This window comes from Lynx rufus, unplaced genomic scaffold, assembly GCF_022079265.1.
Source record: "Lynx rufus isolate CCGP_SWC_20201006 ecotype Redwood Valley unplaced genomic scaffold, mLynRuf1.p SCAF_12, whole genome shotgun sequence".
Taxonomy (NCBI): domain Eukaryota; kingdom Metazoa; phylum Chordata; class Mammalia; order Carnivora; family Felidae; genus Lynx; species Lynx rufus.
The window spans coordinates 54460897-54485740 of record NW_025814826.1 but is presented as its reverse complement, the minus strand read 5'-3'; the positions used below and the strand labels follow the sequence as shown (position 1 = coordinate 54485740).

Here is a 24844-nt window from a genome sequence, read left to right as displayed (position 1 = left end):
GAAAGGAGAGACAGAATCCCCAGCAGGCTGTGCCATCAGCGCAGAGCCTGGTGCGGGGCTCGAAGTCACAAACAGTGAGATCACATGACCTGAGCTGAGATCCAGAGTCAGACACTTAGCTGACTGAGCCACCCATGCAACCCCTAGCACAAAAATTTTTTAAACATCTTTTAAATAGCAGGACCTGTGGAGGAGGGGTGATATCTTTTATTCAGAAAAGTCAGAAGCCCAAGTCAAAGGCAGCAAAGAGGAAGGAGAGAGAGGGAGACTCTCCTGATAGGCACTCCTGATAAGAAGGCTTCTCTGCATTCACTCCCATAGATGGGAAAGATGTGGACCTAACATTCTCAGAATGGCTCTGAGTACTTAAAAAAGGAAGTACTTTGATCCGGAAGTCTGGAATGTGTCCACGAGGTGAGCTGCTGTGTGTATCTGATGCTAAGTGCCCACTTTTCCAGGTTCCAGAACCCAGATTTTATCAGCCAGTGGGAAATTTTGTTCTTTTTTTTTTTTTGTCAAAAGAATTTATTTAAATACTGAACCATAATTTTAAAAATTAAAAAAGAGAGAGAAATTTTCCATGTCAATAATGTTAGAAAGCAGGCATTATAATGTAGTCAAAAATACGAATTGGGTATTCTTTTTTAAAATAATAATTTCAGGAATAGAATTTAGTGATTCATCACTTATGCAAAACACCCAGTGCGCATCCCAGCGAGTGTCCTCCTTAATGCCCCTCACCCCTTCAGCCCTTCCCCCCACCTGGGAATTTTGTCTTAACACGCTTCCCACCTACAAATACATTTTTGACCACAGCAACCAATGCATAGTAGTGCTGTTATCCCAAATTCACTCCCACCCGACTCTTTACTAACAGAGCACGGCCCTTGTCTGGCCCCCTCCCCCATCCCCCTAACTGCTTGAGTCTCTGAACCGTGTTGTGTTTTACAACTAACGCTGTTTCATTGCTGATGAAGCATCTTCGCATCCTTGGTATTTAGGGCATCTTTTGGTAGCACCTTCTTTTTTCACTGGCAAAAACTAACGGTGTATCTTACAGTCCAGGTTCAGTCCGGCGTATATCCAGGTCCTGTAGGGAAAGTGAAGGAAACATCTGGAATCCCCACCTCCCCGCAAGTCACATTCCCGCGGCTAACAGAGCCTCGGGAATGGAAGTCGGTATCACAACCCGGCAAGAGGCAACGTGCCAGGCCACCGCCTGGCTGTTTCGTGTACCAGAGATGAGATGTCCCTCTCGGACCCTTCCCTGGACTGTTCTGTATAGATTTAGGAATGACTCCTAGGTGCCCTGAGAAAAGATCACCGACAGCAAAAGGCTGATCTTGAGGCATCAAGAAAAGGTTACCTTATGTTTTGTATTCTCGGTTTAAAACCTAAAGGAAGAATGCTTCCGGTTTTTTGGTTTTTTTTGTTTTTGTTTGTTTTTGTTTTTGTTTTTTTTTTTGTTTTTGTTTGTTTTTTGGGTGGCCCGTATGGGGAGAATCTTCTGTTTTTGAAAAATATCCTCAGAATTAGCATTTCCAACAGATAGGTCTGTCTGTAAGGTGGGACAGTTTTCATTTATTTATGGATGCCGCCCCACACTTCAAAAACTGCTGACTAGGAGTTAAGTCATGGTGTGTACATCATTGGTTTCTTCTTTCAAGGAATTTCTCTCTCTCTTTTTTTTAATGTTTATTTATTTTTGAGAGAGACAGAGACAGAATGTGAGTGGGCTAGGGGCAGAGAGAGAGGGAGACACAGAATGCAAAGCAGGCTCCAGGTTCTGAGCTGTCAGCACAGAGCCTGGCGTGGGGCTCGAACTCACCAACTGTGAGATCACGACCTGAGCTGAAGTCCGACGCGACGCACAACAGACGGAGCCACCCAGACGCCCCTCAAGGAATTTCTTAAATCTTTGGAGGAAAACATGCAGGACAGTTGCCCATTCGCTGAAACCTCTCATTCCCACGGTCCCTGATCACTTTCGCCTCTGGGAGCACAGGAACCTGTGTGCGCATGCCCTCGCCATTTGTCCGGGGCTACGAGTCAATGAGTCAATGCTTACGTGTACTTTAAGGCTTCTCCATCCAGTCCTTTAACCTATAAACAAGGGACTATGCTGGACACAGAGTCTCCCGTTTTACATCTGTGAAATCTGGAGGATACCTTGCACTCTTGCCAATGCAGGGCTATCACCAGGACTAGATGTAGAAACCTTGTGAAGATGATAAAGAATGTCAGACGCAAGGCATTTTAACAAAGAACAAAGCTTTAAACACACGTAAAAACTCTGTTTCACAACATCAAAAACTAAACTGTGCTGTACGACCAGTTAACAACACTGGACCAATTCTGACAGGTGATGCAATTATCCCCCCCCCCCCCAATTTGTCCATTTTGCTGTCATTAGAATCATTTCCCTTTTAAGGCAAAAGCCTGTAATGGACTCCACTTTGCCTATTTGAGTCAATTCTCACAATGACAAAAATTGCCCCTGGTCGTTAATGAGACCCTCCTTTGTACCTGGCACTGTGCTGGGTACCTTAGCTCAAAGCATAGTGACGTTCTTTTGGTACAATCTCAACCAAGTTACTTAATCTCTGTGAGCCTCAGTTTTCTCAGCTGTCCAATGGGGATAGCAATCATATCTGCAGACTTGCTTCATGCAGATATCCAAGCTGTGCGGTGCACAAAGGCACCAGATCTAAGGGAACCCCAGTCACCTCATCAACATGAGAGGCTGGTATATTTCTTGCTGGAGTTTCCCAGCAGATGCCAACAGAATGTCCTATTCTGACAGAATCGTTTACTATGACAGTTTTCCAAAAGATGGGAGTAAAATAAAGGGAGGCTTTTACTGCTTTATACATAAGCTCCAGAGAGGCAAGGAGCAACCCTGAGTACCTAACTCGAGGGTTGTTATGAGCATTGGTTGCATAAATAGATAAAAAGCACAGAGAACGGTGCTAGGAAAACATAAGAATCCATAAGTGGCAGTAATTATAATTCTTCTGTGTCCTCTGGAGTAATCGCCTTTATTCCTTATCACAACCTCAGAAGGAAATACTATTTTAAACGCTGTTTGACAGAGAGAATTAGTGAAGGGTGGAGAGATCAAATAATATCTTAAATTTCAGCAAGGGAGTGAGCAGTCGAGCTTGAGCCACTAACTACAGCATGGACTTATTCCACGTGTGCTAGGGTGAATCTGCCCCCCACTATCTGCCTGAGCTGTGGCCCCTCCCATGGTGTCCTCATCTGTAAACATCACGTGGAAGACAGTGCAGCCAGGGTCATCCTCACTGCCCTGGGCTTCAGCCTAATTTGTCCTCCCCCACAGTGACCTAGCCTGGGTGTTAAGGCTTATTATTAAACTGCCTCATTAACCTGTATTAAGGTTACTGCTCTGCTCAAAACCCTGCCATGGCTCCCCGTTTCACAGAATTAAATTCAAAGTTTGATCATGGCTTTCAAGTCCTTACAGGGTCTGACATCTCACTACCTTGTTAATCCAATCCCTTCTCTGTTTCTTTTCCTTGCTGTTTTTCTCGTCTTCACGCTAATTAGGCTATGATACTTATTGTATTTGTTTATTGTCCGTCTCCTTCCCATCAGCGTGTATGTTCTATGAGTGTGGAGACCTCATCTGTTTGCTCGCTGCCCTCTTGCTCATGCTTGGAATAGTGTGCCTGCCTGTAGAGTCTGCTAGAGCGTCCGTAGCAAAGTATCACCGACTGGGTGGCTTAAACAATAGAAATTTATTTTCTCACAGTTCTGTAGGCTAGACGTCCAAGACCAAGGGGCTGGCAGTTCAGGGTTGATGTCTGGTAGAGCCGCTCTTTCTGATTTGTAGACATCGCTTTTTGGATATGTCCTCACCTGTCTCCACGGACAGAGGAAGAGATTGGGAGATCTCTGGTGTCTCCTCTTCTTGGAAAGACACCAGCCCTAGTGGATTAAGACTCCACCCTTACGATCTCACTTAACCTTGATTACCTCATTATACGCCCTATTTCCAAATAGAGTCACACTGAAGGTTAGGGCTTCAATATCCGAATTTGGGGGGAAGAAACAATTCAGCCCATAACACTGGCACGTAGGGGGTTCTCAATAATTGTGGAGCTGGATTGCATTCCTTTCAGCCTCTTCCTTGTTCCACCTTCTGTACCATTTTTAAACACTTTGCTGTCATTCAGAAATCTCTACACATTGATTTAAGGGTTTCTTCTGCTCTATAGTACAATGGAATTATTGAAATACTGAGGCGTCTTCATTCCAGGTATCTTTTCATCAGCAGCCATAGGCTTCTGAGGCACTGGAGGAGGAAGGTCACCTTTCCAAAGTATATGCTGAGACATTAATGTGCAACTTGCTACTAGAAATGTGTACTGTCACCAGAAATGTTGAGCATGAGGGAGATGAAAACACCATGCAATTCATCTACATAATACTTCGTAGAAGGGGCAGTTGGGAGGTTTTGTGTTGGCCAAGAGAGCATGCATTTGGGAATAGGTGTGTATTTTTGGGCAGAAGTGGGAGAATACATAGGTTGAATATACATGATATCAAATTACTTTTTTGGAGGTTAAAAAAAAACCCACCTAATATGGGCAATTTCGTATGGCTCAATCTGATGTGTAAGGTTGGACACATGTGTAGGCGGTATAAGTGTGGGTATGTGGATTTCTGTATGGAGGAGTGGGCATGTGCTGGGGAGTGTGGGTTGTATGGATGGAATGTATATTTAACGTGTGCGGGGAAGAGGGTGTGCATGTGAATGGTAGGGTAGAGGTGTATGTGGTAGGAGAATCAAGGAGGGCTTCCTGGAAGAGTTGACGTCGATACTTGAACTGAAAGGACAAATGGAGTTAGCCAGGCACACTGGTAGAAAGAGTGGAGAGGGTGAGCCCACCAAGAGAACTGGGACCCCACCAATGGCCAGGGATAGATGCATACATTATCATGACTAGATTAGAAAGAGATGGGAAGCTGGCCTCGAAGGAGAAAATTAGCAGAAGATGGAGTGTCCTGTGAACCCCAGCAAGGAGCTTTGTCCAAAAGGAGAGAAGACCAGGAGTCATTCACAGGTTTTACAGGAAGTCTACTTTTAGCAGTTTTGTTTGATGCAGAATAAAGACTATAAAATGGGAGCAGGAAAAGGTTGTGAAATTGCATCGAGTTTCAAGAGAATGTTTGCCCTGGGCTACCAGTAGCCTTCATCTTCCCTTGATAGTGTCCCTGGAGCCCTTGATCCAAAGCAGGAACTGTCCAAGTGGAGAGAAGCAGGGGCCAGCCATTACTGTCGAATCTGATGATCCTGAGGGGGCTCTTTTGAGGTGTGGAGGAACAGAGCCCCCCATTTGAGGGGTCTGCACAATCCCCACGGTGAGGTCTGTGGGTTTTGTACTCAAAGCTCCTCTTTCCCACCAAACCACTGTGTTAAGTGCATGTCCTGTGCTTACAGAGGGAGTGGAAAGAGAGTTTCCCATTCTGTTTCTGATAATCGTTGTCCATTTGTTCCTTGTTAGTAACAGAAAAAATGAGTTGAACGGAGTCCCAGCAGCTGGAGCACATCAAAGAGGCAGAGTGAGATGGGGAAAGGAGAAAAAGGTGGGTGGGGGCTGGAGAAGGATGAAGGGAAGAAGCAGTGAGAGTGAGGGCGATAGATGGAGGATCAGAGGTGGAGGGAGAGTGGAGGGAGAGAAGGGCTGCGTGCCAGAAATCAGGTGAATTCATGCAACCAGAGGACAGAGGAGACCTGGGAAGAAGTCAAGAGGGAGGGTCTATGTGAGGGAAGTCATGTCGATTGGGTTTGTCTACTCAGACCAGTCAGGACAGTCCCTAAGAAACTTATACTCAAACCAGTTCAAAGGGAGTTGATTTTCCTTCCATTTTGTCCTGAGCGATAGCTCTAGGGCATCACCTGCCCCCCATGGGAACAGCAGCCCGATTCACAGCCCCTGGGCCTGCAGTGTGGTGGCTTTGGTACTTTTTTCATGGACTTTCCATGTGCTCCAACCATCACAAATCCAATTTCATATTCGGCATAAAGTAAATCAATTTCAAGAAATACCTTGTCATCATCCAAATCAAAATGACACATGTAAAATGTTCAGTGCCAACTACAAATTGTCAGAAGGGGTTGAAGAAATAGGAAAAGCGTTGTGCTCTAGACAGGAGGGGTGAAGAGTCCATATACTAATGTGACACAGTGGCTCTGCCGTGTCTAAATCATCCACATCAAGCTGGAAATTTGTTGTTGTTGTTGTTTAAAGCTTGGCCAATCTGTTCTGCTACTAACAGTTTTCCCCCAGCGCCCACCCCCTCTGTTCTGGAAGCTTCGAACAGCGGGGACTACTTCTGAGTGTGAGCAAGTCCATTGATTTTGAGTATCTGAAAAAGTGAACCCTGTTTGGCCACAATTACTTGGCCTGTTCCAGGAGCTCTGCAGGATCTCGGGAGACAGGATGCCCTCTCTATAACCTTGGAGCTTTCCATCATCAGTTCTTTGTGAAGTAAGCCCACAGCTCTCTGTGGAGGCGGCCTTACCACTCATAAAAGAAGGTCTAGAAGTGGGAACTGGTGGTCGTCAGCACCCAGTCTCTTCACACACATCTATGCTTCCTCCTGAGCTGCCTTAAATGCCCTTAGTTTCATTTATGGAATTATGTAAAGCTTTAGAGACACGATTGTCTGGGTGAGAGTCTATATTAGCAAGTTACCAAATAAAGCACTTGTCCTTTTCTGTGGTGTACCACTGGAAGAGAAACTGGCAAGTTTTGAAAATAAATGAAAGGGTTAAAAAGAAGGAAGATAAATACTATGGAGAGCCCTGAGGACATTTGACTCCATTCCTTTATGGTGGCCACTACCATTGCCTTTGAATTGCTTCCCTCTTGATCACTTAGTGAATTCACTCAAGCTCTAGAATATTCAAAGCCATATTCCCAGAAAGTCCAGACTGTGGTTGGTGCTTGGTCGGTGCTCGATAAAAGCCTGCTGAAAGAATGAACGTACGAAGCAAACATTTCTTGTTTGTCTTACTTTTGCCAACTCTCCGTAGCACCACCCTAAGGTTAAGATTATCACTTCGCATTGATTCACTTTTGTATATCTCACCCTCCTTTATTATGATAAAACAATCCTTTATCATGTGAATTCCTTAAATGTAAAAATTCTGTTTTGTTTATTTTTGTTTATTTATTTATTTATTTGGTCTGAGCATTGTGAGAAGTAAGGGAGATGATTCAGTTTCAGAAATACCAAATAAGAGCTGGGCTGTCTGGTTAACAATAGGTTTATGACCTACTGGAAATATGTACCAGCCCCCGCCTGGCAACGGAGTCCCAAACCCTCAGACACTTCACTTCCTGGTTCCTCCCCTCTCCATTTCACAGACTTATTTTTTGCAAGCTTTGCAAGGAGCGTGCCCCCAAAGACCTGAAGTCTCTGCCTCACCTCAAAGAACATACATTTGTTCCAATGAGACTACTGTTTGCCTTACATGGGCATAGGCTACCACTGGGGAAGGCTGTAACCCCTGTAAGTACTCAGCCAATGAGGAATCAGGGGAGGGACTTGCACGCTAGGAGATAAATTGCCTGCTGTAACTGCCCTGAGTGTGCCTGTCCACCAGACACCCTCTCTTGCAGGAACGTTGACTTAAGCCTCATTTCACTGTGCTTCGAGTCTCCGCGTCCCTCCTTTGTTTGGGTCAGGGGGGTTATTTCTCACAGCACTTGGCACAGCGTCAGCATCTGGCAGATGTTCAACAGATGTTGGGTGAATTGTGAACGAATGAATGAATAATATTTGAGCAATTAGGTGTAATATGAGGATGCCAGATCTCAGTGATAAGGGATTAGATCAGTCTAAGAAACTGAAAGTTCTCCAAAATTCCTATCTCTCCTCAGCATACCCAAAGAACTGGAAATGAGGTGCAGAGTAACCCCCAAGCAAGCCTTGGCAGGACCAGTGAGCACTACTGGGGGTTTCTTGACCTTCTCACTCACCGGAGCTCTGGAGCTACCAGGCTCTAGGCATAGACAGTTGGAGGTTTCATGCTGGGTATGCGGACAAATTTCTTAGGTGATCTGACGGAGGGACACCGAAGTCTGCTCCTGTTCAAAAATCCTTCCCCACTCAGCACTTGCAGGAGGAAAATGCCCACGGAGCCTCTCTCATGTGGGAGAAACAGTTTCACATTTTGGTGCTTTTAGCAGCTACCCTCATGACCACTGGCGTTATTGATTAGGCTGTCAGCAGCCAGTAGGGTGGCCATTTCCAATGAAGGGAGGGACCAAAGCCCTAGAACTCAGAGTTCATTTGAACCATTGATTCATTAAATGACTCATTTAAAAGCTCGCTGAGTGTCATCTGAGTGCCAAACACTGTACGAAGGGCTTGGAATATGTTTGTAATCAAAACAAATATGGTCCCACTCCTCTAGGATTATAGGCAAGAAGCTTAGGGTGAAAACCACAGATTTTAGTGGGTGTAAATCACTTGGAGAGTTTGTTAAAATAAAGATACCAAAGTCTCACGCCTCTCCTCTAATTTTTTTTTTCTCTCACCATATAAACCTGGGCATCTGCATTTCTAACAAGCTTCCCAGCTGATTGTGATTGGGTGGTTCAGGATCACATGCTTAAAAATACTGATACAGAGGGGAAGACTTTTTGTAAAATGGAAGCTGGGGAAAGAAAAACAAAGGAGAACGTAGCCCCAAGGCTTACCTAGAAATGAAGTTTAGTCTGAGCATTTCTGCAGTTACTTATTGAAACCCCATCATTAGGTAGATGTGAGGTCTTAAGATGGGGCATTATTTTCCCAAAGCCACAAAGATGAGGGAGTGAGGAGCAGACCTTTAGCCTTCGGCTCTTTCTGTTATACTTTCCTCCTCCCCTTCCCCTATTTCTTAAGTGTGTTCACAACAAGCACTAAGGAAAGTTGTCGGAGAGACCATTGTGATGTGTGGATAGATACACAAATTTCTATGGAGCTTACGAAGGACATAGAACCAGACATAAAGGGTTTCACTAGAGGCTACTTTAGGAAAAATATGAAAAAGATACGATCTCTCAAACTTTCAGTCAACGTAGCTCAGCGTTTCACTTGATTCTTACAACCTCCGGCCATGAAGTGTCACTATAATGATGAGGAGAGAGATTGCTTAATGTTAGATGGTGGGTAGGTCATAGAGATGGTCCTCAGGTCCTAGTCTTCTCATTCCAAGGCCAGTGCTTACCTCAGAAGTCCAGAAGACTTCAGGATCTTAAGGAAGAGGGGTCGTTGGCAGCCTGCCCTTAGGCATCAGCATGCCAGGCTACTGGTAAGTAACGTTACCAGGCCAAGCTGGGGGAAATAGGGTTATGGGGTGTCCACTGCCCATGAGGGGACACAGAGAGAAGCAAAAACGCTTGTGAAAGATCCTCCTCAAGGTGTGGGATTTTGTCTGGATCAAGCCCTTTCTTTTGACTTTCCTTTGAGCACTGAAAAATAAAATGCTAGGATTTGAAAATGACAGAGACTATCCTCCCGATGTGTATTCTTGCAGGCCTATTGAGCCTAGAGTGTTAAAACACAGCCGTTCTCATCCACTCAAGTGTTGTCTATGACTACGTTCACACTCTAAGCCCCAAACTGAGTCAGTGCAACAGATACCGTATGGCTCTTGAAGCCTAAAGCATTTGCTGTCTGGGCCCTTACAGAAAAGTTTTCCTGACTCCTGTGCTAGAGACTTCCAGGTAGCGTATCAATTTGTCTTTTTTTTTTTTAATTTTTTTTTAATGTTTATTTATATTTGAGACAGAGAGAGACAGAGCCTGAACGGGGGAGGGACAGAGAGAGAGGGAGACACAGAATCTGGAGCAGGCTCCAGGCTCTGAGCCATCAGCCCAGAGCCTGACGCGGGGCTCGAACTCACGGACCGTGAGATCATGACCAGAGCTGATGTCCGACGCTAAACTGACTGAGCCACTCAGGCACCCCTGGTTGTTAATTTTTTTCAATAAAAAGTGTTTAATACTGTTATCTTTTTAGTGCTGCTCCGTGATAATCATTCTAACCAAGAATGCAGTGAAAGGGAGGCAAGAATTTATCTTTCCAGCTCATGATAGATTGGAATATTACAAGAATTTAGTCTAGTACCGCTTATCTCTGCAGGAACTATCCAGGATGGCAAGGCCTTTCTGTAAGCAGAGAGCTCTTAGTGCCTTTCTTACCATGTCTTTCTCTCCATTTCACTGTTGTACTTATTTTTTTAAAGTTTATTTATTAATTTTAGAGAGAGAGAGAAAGAGAGAGAGATGGAGGGGCAGAGGAGAGAGAGAATCCCAAGCAGCCTCCTCACTGTCAGCACAGAGCCCAGTACGGAGCTGGAACTCAGGAACCATGAGATCATGACCTGAGCCGAAGTCTAGAGTCGGACACTTAACCGACCGAGCCACCCAGGCACCCCTGTTGTACCTTCATTTAAACCATCGCCCTCTCTCACTTAGACCATAGAGTAGCTTCCCATTTCACTCATCAGCTTTGGCCTCTACTTTTCATTTTCATACCGATGCCAGAATGATCTATCCAGAGCACAAATCTGATTGTAACAGTCTCTTGCTCGAACATCCTGAGTAGATGCTAACTGGCCTGAGAATCTGGGTACAGTTTTTAGTGGGGCACACAGGTTTTCCACACTTTGTTGCTGTCCCCCTCTGTAACCTCGTCTCCTCCCTCTGTTCCTCTACCCACCCCCACCCCCAATCTTTCCTTTCCTCTTTATTTATGTAGCACTGGAGTATTCTCAGCCCTATTGTAGTTATTTCTGCTATGGAAAGGAGAGAGTGTTTTTCCTGCCTTATCCGACATGATAACTCTTAGCGTTTATATGTCAAATTAGGAATAATGATAGTGGAAAAAAAAATAATAGCATCTATTGAGCCTTTTTGATATGACAGTACACCTTGAAGAATATCTAGGATATTTAGATTGTCACCATATCACAATAAAATAATCTTGACAGATACTCTCCCATTTTATAGATGAGAAATGTGAGTTTCAGAGAAGTTGTATGATGTGCCCAAAGCCACAGAGTTGGTAAATGACAGAGCCGGAAGAGAACTTAAGTTTCTCTGACTTTGAAATTCAAGCCTTTGCCATGAATCCCTATCCTCTCCACCAAATGAGACGTCCTGCTTGCCTTGGAGGGCTGGCAAATGTTCAACAATGGCTGTCGCTTTAGCAGAGTAGACTGTACGTGTGGGGTGGGGGTGGGGGGGAAGCCCTGATCTGTGGTGGTTTCCAATTTTGTGGAAAGAAATACTACCATGGCAAATTCCAAGCTACAAATGTCATGCCACTAAACACAAAGCTGGGGAGAGATGCAGGTTCTCCATCACACAGAGGCAGTCGATGCAAATAAACCCAAGAACACAGAGAGTAACCAAATATAGTACAATAATTAGGAAGTGATGTTTGGAAAATTTATTAAACCTTTACGTTTTAATATAATTGATTAAATTTTAGGCTTATGTAATTCAAAATGGCTGTATTTATCAGTCGGCTCACAAAATTCCTGAAGGTTTAGCAATCAGCTTTCCTGAGCTGGTACAAGCCATCTCCAGCTTCCATGGGAGGGAAAATTGCAGACATGTAAAATGACTTCTGCTATTACAATTACAAAATGAAATGTGAATATTCTCTGACAAGTCTGGAGATTAGGAACAAAAGAAGACCGAGTTACATTTTCAATAGCTTCTGCCCATATAAAACAAGTTTAGGGTCAGTTCAACAATGGGATTCTTTGGTATTTTTAAGAGGGTTTGAAAAAGTCTCTAAAGCTCTGTCTCTTTTTTTTTTTTTTTTTTTTTTTTGAGCTATACCTGACATACAGCACTGTATAACTTTAAGGTGTACAACATAATAATGTGACTTACATATATTGTGAAATGATTACCACAATGAGTTCAGTTAGCATCCATCACATCATATAGATACAGAAAAGGAAGAAGAGAAAAAAAAATGCTTTCTTTTTCCCCTGTGATGAGAACTCTTAGGATCTACTCTCTCAACAACTTTCAAATACACCACACAGACGTGTTAACCATAGCTATTATGTTGTATGTTATATCTCTGGTGGTTCTTTATCTTATAATTGGAAGTTTGTACCTTTGGGCCACCCATCCTATTCCCCCTTTCCCTCTAAATTTTAACACAACCTTAAATAAGTCCCTGGACTTTTCCTTGTCTCCATCTCCTTTCTTGGGAACTCAAGAATAGTGATTCCAATGTAGAGTTGGGAGGAAAATGAGACTTTCCAGCTCAAAAGGAGCTGGCCAGACATTGGAGGGGTCCAGTGAGTCCAAGTTCTTAGGTAACCATGAATATGAATAGTTGGTACCATTGCATTTCCTGTCTTACACTTTCAAAACCAGGAGAAAACCTAATCTTTTTAGGCTAGACCCTCTTTGTTCCCCCATTAGAATTCTACCTGGAGTTCTAAGAAATGGAAATTTCCATCTTTTCAAACCACATTACCAAAGCTTTTTACCCGTAAACGCCTCAAATCCACCATTTATAATAGTGCCTAATTGAAACCAAGCATTAACAAGGAAATGAGAAGTCATTTACAATAAAATACTGCAATATTTTTTCTTCAGATGTAATTTTCACTTAAGTATCATTCCTTTATTTTTCTCCATTTAGATATGTAACCACTAAAGTTTGGGTCTCAGTTTGGGGGGAATTATCAAAACGTTGTGATACTATCTCCAGAGCACTAATCATTGACTTACTTACCTGGTGAGTTTTGTTTGTTTGTTTGTTTTGTTTTGGAAATTCCAAGACAGTAGATAGCAGAAAACATTACTTTATGTTAAAAAATACCCATGACTTTCATCAAGTGGAACAAAACATAAGTCACTCTGATTTTAGTCAAATGACAAATGAAAGAAGTTCAACCTTACTAGCTTTCAAAAATGCAAACATCACTGATCATCAGGGAAACACAAATCAAAACTATAATGAGATATCATCTCATATCTGTCAGAATGGCTAAAATCAACCATTGATTGGCAAGACAAGAAACAATAGGTATTGGCAGGATGTGGAGAAAGGGGAACCCACTTGCACTGTTGGAGGGAATGCAAACTGGTGTAGTTGCTCTGGAAAACACTATGAAGGTTCTTCAAAACAGTTAAAAATAGAACTACTTTACGATCCAGCAATTATACTACTGGTCTTTATGGAAAGAATATGAAAATACTAATTCAAAGGGACACACGCACACCAATGTTTATAGCAGTATCATCTACAATAGCCAAAGTATGGGAAAAGTCCAAGTATCCATTCATTGGTGAATGGATAAAGAAGATATTTTATATCTTTCCATTATATGTATACATACATATGTAATATATATATATTTATACATATATATTTATGCAGACATATTTATACATTTTATATAAACAGTTTATTATTATATGTGTATAATTTATATATACATAAACAAATATTACACATATATACATATATAATGGAACATTACACAGCCATAAAAAAGAAAAATCTTGCCATTTGCAATGATGTGGATGGACCTAGAGAGTATTCTGCTAAGCAAAATACGTCCGAGAAAGACAAATACCGTATGATTTCATTCATATGTGGAATTTATGAAACAAAAATAAGCAAAGGAAAAAGAGAGAGAGGCAACCAAGAAATACACTCTTAACTATAGAAAACAAACTGATGGTTACCAGAGTGGAGGTGCGGGGAGGCGGTTTTAATAGGTGATGGGGATTAAGGAGGGCACGTGTGGTGATGAACACCGAGTGTTGCATGGAAGTGTTGAATCACCACACTGTATACCTGAAACTAATATTACACTGTATGCTACCTGGAGTTTAAGTAAAAACTTTAAAAAATGCAAACAAATATGAACTACTATTTTTTTTTTTTAATGATTAGATTGGTAAACATTGAAACAGTGGCAGCCATGCTATGGTGGGGAAAGACAGGGTAAACTAAGCACAGAGGCAAAGGTGAGCACTTGAGGTCCTGGGTGGGGAAAACGCGGATTTGAAAACAATGCTGGGAGCATCTAAGCAAAGGCCCTCAAGGCATGAGGTTTTTGCCAAGAATGTAACAGACACCATCCACTCCCCCCTCAGGTTTTCCTTGGGAATTTGACAAAAGACCTGACTAAAAATAAGTAGTGGACCATAAAATGTATGACCCAGAAGGAACAGTATGGCCATAGACCACACCTCATACAATGGAAAACAAGCCAATTACAAAGGAATGACTAAGCATGTAGAGTTACCCAGCTAATAAGGGTAAAACCTGAGAAGAGCAAGGGGGAAGGAATGGGGTGAGGGGTGAGGGACTGGGGGTAGGAGCCTCCGACCAGAACCTTCTAAAACAAAGTCCCTTGTCTATTGTTGAGGGCATTCACTTTTGAATGCCCCCTCTCTGCAAAGAGAGCTTTCATACTGTTCTTACTTTCTGATCTGATACTCTAATAAACTTTTGCCTGCTGCTCACTTTATTCTGTGTCTACCTCTTCATTCTTGGACGTGGCGAGACAAAGAACCTTGAGGTATTGAGGTAAAAAATCTTGCAGCAATACGAGGAGAGAGGCTGTGCAAGAAAAGTTTGATAGCAGAGGAGAAAAAGCAAACTGTGACCTTTTGTGAAACTGACTTGTCCATTTGCATTAAGAATCTAAAACACACAGATATTTATCCCAGGGTTATTTATATTAGCAAGCAATGAAAACAACCAACATATACAATAATAAGAGTGTGTACAGATTATTTCATATATTTGTCTGTTATTATTCATATATGTTAAATGTTATTTATGCTTATGTTTCATATATTTGTATATGTATATGTTTTATATATTTTATATAAAATAGAACATCATGCTGATATTAGAGTACTTTAACAGAACTTTAAAAATATAGGTAAATGCTTTCCATGTAATGGAAATGAGGATTCAAAGTTGTATGTGCCACGTAATCTGAATTATATTGCTAAATCTGAAAGGACTTGAAGGAAACAAGCCCAACATTATTAATAGGACTCATCTCTGGATGATAGAATTACAAATGATTTTTCTTTTTCTTCTTTTACCTTTTCTATTTTTCCCCAAGAATTCTATTATCAACATGTATTACTTTTATAATAAAAACATAAGTAGTGCAGTTCCTGTCCCTGGCCCTCTAGAATCCCTAAGGCAATCAGTATACTAGAAGTAGAACAAATATCCCACCAATCCGTACATTAACAAAAGAAACAGTAAAATAAATCATGTCACCATTCAAGTGAGCTCAGGTGCAGGGCTGGCTCGGAGACAGGCATTGGATGAAAGGAGGGGAGGGTGGAACGAATAGCTTGGGGATGTTGCCTGCTGGAGGAATTGAAACTTACTTAATTATTAGTTCAGAGAAAGGAGGAAGAGAGGATTCCCTGGGGGTAGGGTGGGGAGGAAATCAGGCTTAAGGGGCAGCAGAGCTAGGAGTTAATCCTTGGGATGAATCAGCTCCTAGTTGCTCTGGGGACTTAGGTCTCTCATCTATATTTCTCCACACACCTTCTCATTCTCCTCTCTGCGGATGACTACCTTCCTCTGTGCATTTATGGTTTCTGCTTCTTGATAACTTCAGCATGCTTTTGGCTATAGTTGGCTCAGCTAACTTTAACAACTATGGTTTTTCATCCCAGATTCCCAGAGCAGATTCATTTTCTCGGTGTTTGAGATTCCTGGGGGAGAAATCTGACTGACCAGCTCAGTTTAGGTGTCTAATCATACTGTCCTCGTGGCTAAGAGAGAGGGCAAGGTAGGACAAACGTGACTGCCCAGGACCAACTCTTCAGCAAAGAAAGTGGGGTGGGGGCCCCATAAGAACTCCTCAGAATATATCTGGACTGAGGCGAAGGTTGCTTGGGGGTATTGGTTCAAAATGATGAGTGTTGGGGGAAGCCTGGGACTAGTGTCAACTCCCGACTGGATCTACTGGGTCTAGCGGGGCAGGGCTGAAAAACCACAGCAAAGTCAACAAGGTGTAAATTGCAATTTTACACTTCAAAATGCATGCAGGTGACATTCACTAGCAGGCCACCTCCCTTTGGCTCACCTAGGTTCTTGGTAATTTCTGGTCTTCCGATAAATTCTCTCCCCAGCCCCTCATCCCTACATCTCTCCTCCACCATACACTGTCCTGTGTCTCTTACTTGAGTGGGCGTTATTTTACTGAAATAACATTGAATCAGCACTAATTCACTCTTCCCCAAATATTAAATTTGAAGTTTTAAACCTATAGGAAGTTGAAAGAATAGTACAACATGCACCCGTATTTATTTCATCGAGAGTCACAAATTAACATTGTGCCACATCTGATTTATCTTGCGCCTCTATTTTTGAACCGTGTAAAAAGAAGGAGCATATATAAATGATTCTCAAACCCAAGACCCTTCAGCACGCATATCCTAAGAACAAGGACTTATTCTACACAGTTATAACACAATGGTCGCACTCAATTAATTTAACACCAATACAGTTCTATTACTTAACGATACAGACAGTCCCTACTCAGAGATCCTCAGCTGTGTCCATAACCACTTTCATAGATATCTCCACCACCATTCACCCCTTTCAAGATTCAGTCAGGGGTTACACAGGCTTTTGGGTTGGCACGTCTGCTTAGTCTCCTGTAATCCGTAACAATTTCTCTGGGTTTGTCACTCATCTGATTTGATCCAGGTTAAACCCTGTTTGGCAAGCATGTACTATGTCCGTGTGTCATAGCAGGAGGCCAAGCGATGTCCATTGGCACTATTATTATCGACACAGCCTGATCACTGTGCTTAATTTACTTCTTAATTAATCCAGAGACATTTAATTACTCAGTAATAAATTTAATTTGATTACTGTTTAATTAGTAATAATCGCCTTCTGCAGAACTGGTAACTGATGGGAGGTTGCACTTGGGCATAGTGAGGCCCTTGTTGAAAACTATAATGCTAGCTAACCTCCATGAAGCACAATGCTCCATCAAACTTTTCTGAGTGTTTCCTTGTTGGGGCTGGACAGGCGGCGTAGCGCACTAATCGATTCAAAGTTGGAAGAATTAGTATCACACTGTCTTGTCTGTGTTCCAATCCCAGAACCACCCCTTACCAGCTAAGTGACTTTGAACATGTTCATTGAGCTCTACGAACGTCAGTTCCTACTCTCCAAAATGAGGATAATGACTGGGCGCCTGTTAGAACTGTTAGAAGAATTAAATAAAATAATAAATGCAAAGTGCTGAATACTGTGCCTGGGATAGAGTTAGTGTTCAATACATGTTATGTTATTATATACCGTGTTCCTTGTAAAAGACCTTAAAATCTTTATAAATCACAACACTCCAGAAGCCTCGATTTGTGGGTGTCCGTGGCTTTGGGAACAATCCATATTATGCCTTGGTGCCCTGAACCAATACTTCTCAGACTTTTAATGCAAATTAAGAGTCTGATCCAGTAGCCCTACGGCAAAGCTTGAAACTCTTAGAAGCTCTCAGGTGAATGTCAATGCCAGGGGTCCATGGGCCCTACTTTGAGTAGCAAGACCCTAAATGACTCCTGGAAGGAAATGCCCTGCCAAACTTCATACCTCATACTCTGAGGTATAGTGCTATTCTCTTATATTGAATCATCACAGGAAACGGCCACCAGTTTTATTTTGTTTGGGGGATATTAAACCACTATGACCATGACTGTTTATCACTTTATGTTTCTGCAAATATGCCCATATCCAATACATGCCCAAGAAGGATGAAATGCTGGAAAATTCTTTAGAGTCAGGCTGATCAGAGTTTAAGCGCTGACTCTTCCATTTTTCAGCTGGTTATCAAGGTCAAGTTATGTAATCTCTTTGAACTTCAATCACTTCATCTTAAAATGGTTATAATAATGCTAACCCCAGGGCTCTTGGTGTGAAATTAGATCTATATCTATCTATGTCGAGAGAGGTAGGGAGAACAGAGACAGAAAAAGAGAGCTCTGTTTAATATTTCTTGGCATATGGTAGGTGCTTATAACAAATAGCTTGAGTAACTTCCATTACCAGTGTTTGTGAACCTATTGAGGCGAATTTCTACTTTCATCAAGTAATTTTTAGGGATCACAGGGTCATAGACCTATAGTCACACCATTTTAGAGCTGGAAGCAAGCTCTCGGATTTCTTGAAGACCTATCCTGCCCTGAAGATGAATGCATTATTCCTCTCTCTCTCGAGTATTTGGCAATAGAAGGACCTGGGTCCCAAGAAGCTCACAGTCACTCATTTGCCTGCATGCAGGTCTTCAAATTAGATTAGCCACCTTCATTCCTTGCGGTCAAGATTCCAATTTGCTTCAAGCTCAGTAAGTACAGATTTGTGCTTAAAATTCATTTCCACGCACACTCCAAATGAGGATAAGTCCCTAAAGTCTCTGAAAAGTGAGGTTGTCTTTGCTTTTATTTCCCAGTGGACCATCGAGAGCCTTTGGTGAGCAATTCAGGTCTGTATAACGGGGCAGGTAAACCACCTCGTTGTAGGGGGAGGATGCCATTCTGAGGTGTGTAGGTCATCTTTCGGTTAAAACTGGATTTCTCTCCAGGGTATTTTTTTTCCCTTAGGGAAGCCCTATGTGTTTAGCCACATTTTGCTGAGAAGACAGAGTGCCAAATTGTGTGACAGAAAAAAAATTGATTCCTTGAGTGCTTTGGGCTAATTGCTAGGTTTGGTGTAGGGAGATTTGCCTCCGTTCTAGATATAAGATGACTGGGGGTGGGAGGGGGTGAAGCTTTCCCCTGGACACTCAGGTACATCCCAAGAACCTTGGACTCAGATTCCCAATGCCTCGGATAGGACAACCAAAGTTACTACCAAATTCAGCTACTTGACCTCCTGGATGCGGATTCTCCAACGAAGTCCACCACTGATTTTATAGATGAACGTCCAACCGGCAAAGCCTGGTTTGAGATTCACGGCATCACAGGGAGGGCAGAGCTGGGTCTAGGAACTGGACTCCTGATTCCTAGCAAGGCACTCTGTGATAGAATTCTGCCCTCCCCACAGATCGAACCTTGCATACTTTCTTGTTTGCTGCAAGGATGAGCAGTTTGTAAATCCATGTGTAGCCGCTGTTTCCCATGGCACACCAGCTGGAAGCATCAAAGGGTCACGACAAACAAGCCACAGTTTCTGACTTCATCCTAAATAACAGAATTTATGGGCCCTCGCTCCTTCCTAATCTTCCCTTTATGGTCCATGGATCTCTTGGATTGTCTTTTGTGGACCCACAGATGGCTTTGACCCTCCTGAGGAAGCATTTCTGATGCTTCTGTCATTTTGCCTGGTGACTCTCTGATCCTTTGTGTCTGGGAGCAGCTGCATCTCAGATCCTATCTATGAAAGAGTTCCCCCTCTACCCTCCCTCCAGCCTTACACAGTGTGGCCACCACCTTGAGAGGAGGAGGAAAGTCTCCTCTCTCATTGGTATTCAACTCTGACTTGGAGCAAAACAGTTGCCTCGGCCTCAGCATCTTACAGCCCTTCGTTATAAAAACACTTTTACTTAATGAACTTCTTGCACTGAATACAATCCTCCTCTCTAGTTCGTCGTACATCCTAGCGACACGGCACCAGAAACGAATCCCCTGTGAAGTAAGAATTATTCTACCCATCTTTTTAGAATAAAACAATGAGGCTTAGAGATGGTAAGGGTCCCCCATCTACTACAGGGAGGAGTCAGTATTTGATTCCACATGCACTTGACTTCTTTGTCCATGGCCTATGCCTTAATCCACATGGTTTTTCTAACTTACTCTGGCAGGCCAGTTGGAGTGGAGAGGATATTTGTTGACACGTGAGTCTTCGATTTCTATAAAATCACAGCCCATGCTCTTTAAGGGAAAGACAGGCAGGGAAGCATATTTTCGATTTGCACAACCCCCTCCATAGCCTTCTAGATCTTTGAACTAAGTCTTTGTGAATGCTGCTATTATTCACTCAGTCTTGGAAAGTCTATGAGGACCTAAACCTCTGGGGAACTTCTCACTTTTCTCTAGAAATAAGAGACTGAGAAAAGTTCTCTCCTCCTGCCAAAGCATCCCATGGAAAGAATAACCTAGAATCCTCTTTGCCACAAACGAAGAAGAGTTTAGCACATTACCACCAAAGCCGTTCATCGCCCTATGAAGAATGACGGTGGCAGTCATGATGGTGATGGTGATGACAGTGATGAGGACGAAGAGGAAGAGAATGATGATGATAGGCAGGACTTCCCATGAACCAGGTATTATGCCAAGCACTTGCCACAGAAATTTCTAAAGTTTTTGATGTCTTTATGAAAAAAATATGATGGCCCTCATTTTACATGCAAAGAAACTGAGTCTCAGAGGAGGTCACATTACAAAGCAAGTAAGAGGCAGGGCTGGGACTATTTCAGAGGAGGGGGTCATTCTCTTCTTCCTTCCACACTCCTCCCATACCCATTTGGCACACTAATGGTCCATTACTCTGGACTTGTAAGTGCCTGCGGCAATAGAAGCTCATGTCACCTCTCACGCGTGGGTTCCAACAATTGCGGAAATGTGGGCTGCTTCTGAGGATTCAGTCGTTAATGACTCAACTGGGCCCAAGGATTCTGAATCATGCCCCTCACCCAGTCAACTCTTTTGTGCCCCTTTCTCCAGGGCACGTGAGGATTTTGACTACAGTAATTCTAGCATAATTATTCAATAACCTTAACACAAGAAGAAAATGTCAGTCAGACTTGTTCTCTTCACATTACACGCCTGTCCAAGTTACCTCAGCCTAGCTGCCCATCCACCCTCCATTCTCCAGGGCATTAGGGGGACAGCCATGGAGGGGAGCAGGCTAGCTGGCTGATTGACATGGAGCTTGTGTGCAGAAAGCGGCAGAGGCTTTTCAGCAGAATTACTGAAGTCCGCTTGCTTCACTGATGAAGAATCTGAATGAAAATTGCCTTTAAAGAATTCTAAAAAGGGAGGGATAACAATAGATCAAAGCCAGCCCCCAAAAGAGAGAGCACTTTATTTATAGTTTCCACATTAATTCAAAACAATCTGATGAGCAGAGATTTGCCCATGCACGCACTTTCCACAAAAACAAATGCCTCTCAGGTTGCTTTTATTCTAATATAATATCAGTGCCCAAGGCGAAAAACATTCTGTACTTCACTCAGCAGAGCCTGTCCAAATTTACAATTAAATAGAACTGACACAGCTGATCATACTGAAGCTTGTTTCCTTTTCAGCTGGGGCCTCTCTTTTGGAAGCTTGGATATTATGCTGGCTATGTCCCAAACTGATGGAGCTTTACTGTACCATTTTCCTCACAGGCACTGGGATGCTGCGTGTACTTAAAGCAGTGGGTCTCCATTCCACATGGGATGCTGGGAAATGTGGGAGGGATTGCTGCTGGCATCTAGCGGGTAGGAGTCAGAAATGCTGCTAACTATCCTACCATGCCTAGGACAGCTCCCCCACAAAAGAATGATCTGGCCCCAAATGTCAATAATGCTGAGGCTGAGAAACCCTGAGTTAGGAGATGGCTGGTTGGGAGACTCTCCAGGGTTGGGGGATTGGAGAGGCTCTCCTCCCTGAAGCTGTATGCTTTCATGAGAGAGAATGAAATTGTGAGCTTCTGCTCAAAATTCCATGTGGGAAGGCGGTATGGTAAGCCCAGGAGAGAAACCAGAATGGTACAGAACCCAGAGAACATTAAGCAGATATTGGACTGAAGATTGTGGAACCAGATCTGTAGAACCATGGAAATGCACGAATGAAAAGGAGGTTGAGTAGGTTTGGAGCAGCATTTGGCAGTAGGTCCTATTGTCTATGTCTCAATTTTATTGTCTACTGCAGTGTGGAATGCAGAAGACTTGATGTCTTTTGGGAGGTCTAATAATGAGGCAGATGCCTTTGTAATATTTTCATTATTTTTTTCCCTAATGTATCAGAATGTCTTGAACAGGGGTCTTAAACAGGTGACCCATGGATGAGGTGAGCACACAGATTAGTCTCTCATTCTGCCAACATGATATTTAAGAAACAAAGGAAGGAAGGGAAGAAAGTAGAAAAGTAGGGAAGGAAGGAAGGAAGGAAGGAAGGAAGGAAAGAAGGAAAGAAGGAAGGAAGGTAGGAAGAAAGGAGGGAAGGGACAGAGGGAAGGAAGGGAGGGAGGGAAGGAGGGGAGAGTGGGAAAGAGAAAAGGAGTTTGTTTAAATGCCTATAGGCAAGGCACATGTTTTTTAGTTCCACAAACCCCACCCCTGTCTATTGTTATGCCTGGTCTCAGTCACACATTTATGTTCCTTGCCTGACCTGAAAAGCCCCCCATTTGATTTCTTCACTCCTCGGGTCTTAGATTTCATCATTACCTATCAGATGTGTAGCAGTAGAAAAGTTCCTAAAACCACGCTATGACTTGGTCAGTCCCAAATCCACAGGCTGGCCTGGATTCCTTCAACTATACAAAGAGAAAGATTGGCATTCAGGTGGCTTTTCATGAGAGGTATGGGAAGCCATCCCACTGTTTTATGGCCACCCTTGAAGCAAAAGATCATAAAAGGAATATTAGAGGTGGAAATAACAAGCGTCATGTAGCCCAGCGGGAGCTTCCTATCAGAATGACCTTGGTAGCTTGTGGAAAACACCCATACCCTGCCCCCCCCCACTTCAGACATTCCAGTTTAATTGGTGAGCAGAGGGCCTGGGCATCTGTATTTTTTAAAAGCTCCCAGATGATCCTAGATGCAGCAAGGTTAAGACACCACTGATCTAGTCTGTCTTCCTCATTCTCAGAAGAGGAAAATGAAGGTCAGAGAGGCATAAAGTTTGCTTAAAATATATTTGCTAAATATGCGTGTTTCTACTGTTTTGCATTCTCGCTCCCATCAGGTCTAAATATGCAGTGGTAAAGATAAGAAGGAAACCCAAGAACTGTGCGCTAGGAGTGTTTTAAGCTCTTGTTGGCAGAAGGACCAGCTGGCAGTTCCTGATGGAAACAGGCTCTCTTGAGTTTCACAGCTGGGTGGATAGCCTATGGGCCCTCCGGTTCCCAGAAACATCCTATGGCCTTGAAGGGTGGCTTGCAATGCTACCTTCACTTAAGGAATACCTTCATCTACTTGCTTTATTTAAATCCAGTATTTTCCACGCGTTGAATTTCAGGCATACCTGTATTGTCCAAGGCGTGGATGGAGATGTACTTTGAAAGGATGTGGGTAAGTCTATCCTCATGGAAAAACATACACTTCCATCTGTCATCAGAGTGACGTTAATAGGGAAGGAAACACAGCCAAATTCCCTTTGAGCAACACGATAGCCCAGGGATGCGTGATGGGAGAGACAGCGAGCAAGGTTCATACTGGGAATGGACACAGCATCCCAGAGCCAGTGCTGGTGGCCGCTGGACTCACCTGTGAGAGGCAGTCGAGGAACCAGCTCTCCTGGGCCCAAATCGCAGCTTCCCCAACTACACATTCGGCAAACTTGCGCGAACGTTCACTCCCACCAACAGAGGAAAGACCATAAAAACACGCAACCCCACAGAGTCCCTCCTCCTCCAAATATTTCACAAAACTCCAAAGAGGGTGAAAGAGGGTGGGTGACCAATAGGAGAAGGGTTCTATTGCTGAGCCCTCCAAAGCGAGTAGGCCCCTTAATGTGTCTTCTCTCATTCTTTCCCACAATGAGCCATGTGTGAGGTTTGACATTCAAGACCACATTTTAGGACAACAGAAATCAAGGCTCAGAGATTAAGAACCCTCTGCCAAAACTGCATGGATAAAAAAGCAGAGCTGGAATTCAAAGCCACTGGTCTTCGAACTACAGATGAACGTGCTTACCTGTAGGCCCTGTGTGGTTTTAGGGAGCACTTGGCTCGCGTTTAGAAAGTGGGTTTTGGTACTATTGGATGGTCTGGACTTGGTAAAATCCAACGGGGAGATAGGTTTATTCTGCTCCCATATTGTCCTCAGATATACACTGTGGACCTTCATTCCCATCCTTGACAACATTTCAAGAAGATCACATGGCTTTTCTAACCTCTTCCTAGTTATTTACAGTTATTTTTGATATTAGAAATAGCAAAACTTAATTTCTAGTTCAGTTTTTCCTCCCAAACTCCCCCTTGCCCGCCCCGTCCCCCGCCAGCCTCCTGCCAACTCTCCTTCCTGCCCAGCTCAGGTCAGACTCTGCAAAGTGGGAGGGGGTGTGCACTTTTCATCTGGCTCCCTCTTCTGCGTCTGGTTGTTTTTTGTTTTTTTTTTTTCATTTGCTCTTTCTCCCCTCCTCCCACATGCCCCCCGTGGCCTCTGCTCTCCCCAGGATCTGCTCAAGGAGAAAACCGAGCAATTAAAATCTAAAAATGGTTTTCCATGATCGATGTTATCGCGTCTGACATCTGTGCCCCTATATCTGGCCGACACCCAAATGCTGGCATTGCTTCTCTTGGGGGCTATGTGAGTTCTTTGGCAACACCGTCAGATTTGGGGAATCACGAGGAAGACGCAGAGACTCAGCACAGAGTAGCCCTCACAGCTATAATTCATTACAGGGCAAGGGTGAGGAGCAAGACCGGCAAAGGGAAGAGACACATGGGGCCTCAGTCGGGGAAACCGGATGCAAGCTTCCAAAGGTCCTCCCTGGTGGGGTCACCCGGGACACGCTTAACTCTCCAGCGGTGAGTTGTGACAACAAGCTCATTAGAGACCATTCACCAGAGTCTTCACTGGAGGCCAGTACGTACGTCCCTCTTCCCGGCACAGCCCCCAATTCCAGACTCCTGG

At 43.4% G+C, this 24844-nt stretch overlaps 1 protein-coding gene across 1 annotated transcript in view; it reads left to right on the top strand.

Annotated features, from left to right (window-relative positions):
* LRATD2 (LRAT domain containing 2) overlaps window positions 1-24728 on the top strand; it is a 129231-nt gene extending 104503 nt beyond the window's left edge. Inside the window, exon 5 of the mRNA XM_047074184.1 lies at window positions 24613-24728. The gene's annotated coding sequence lies outside the window, so the exon portion shown is untranslated. The remainder of the gene's footprint in view (window positions 1-24612) is intronic.
* Window positions 24729-24844: the final 116 nt, after the last annotated feature.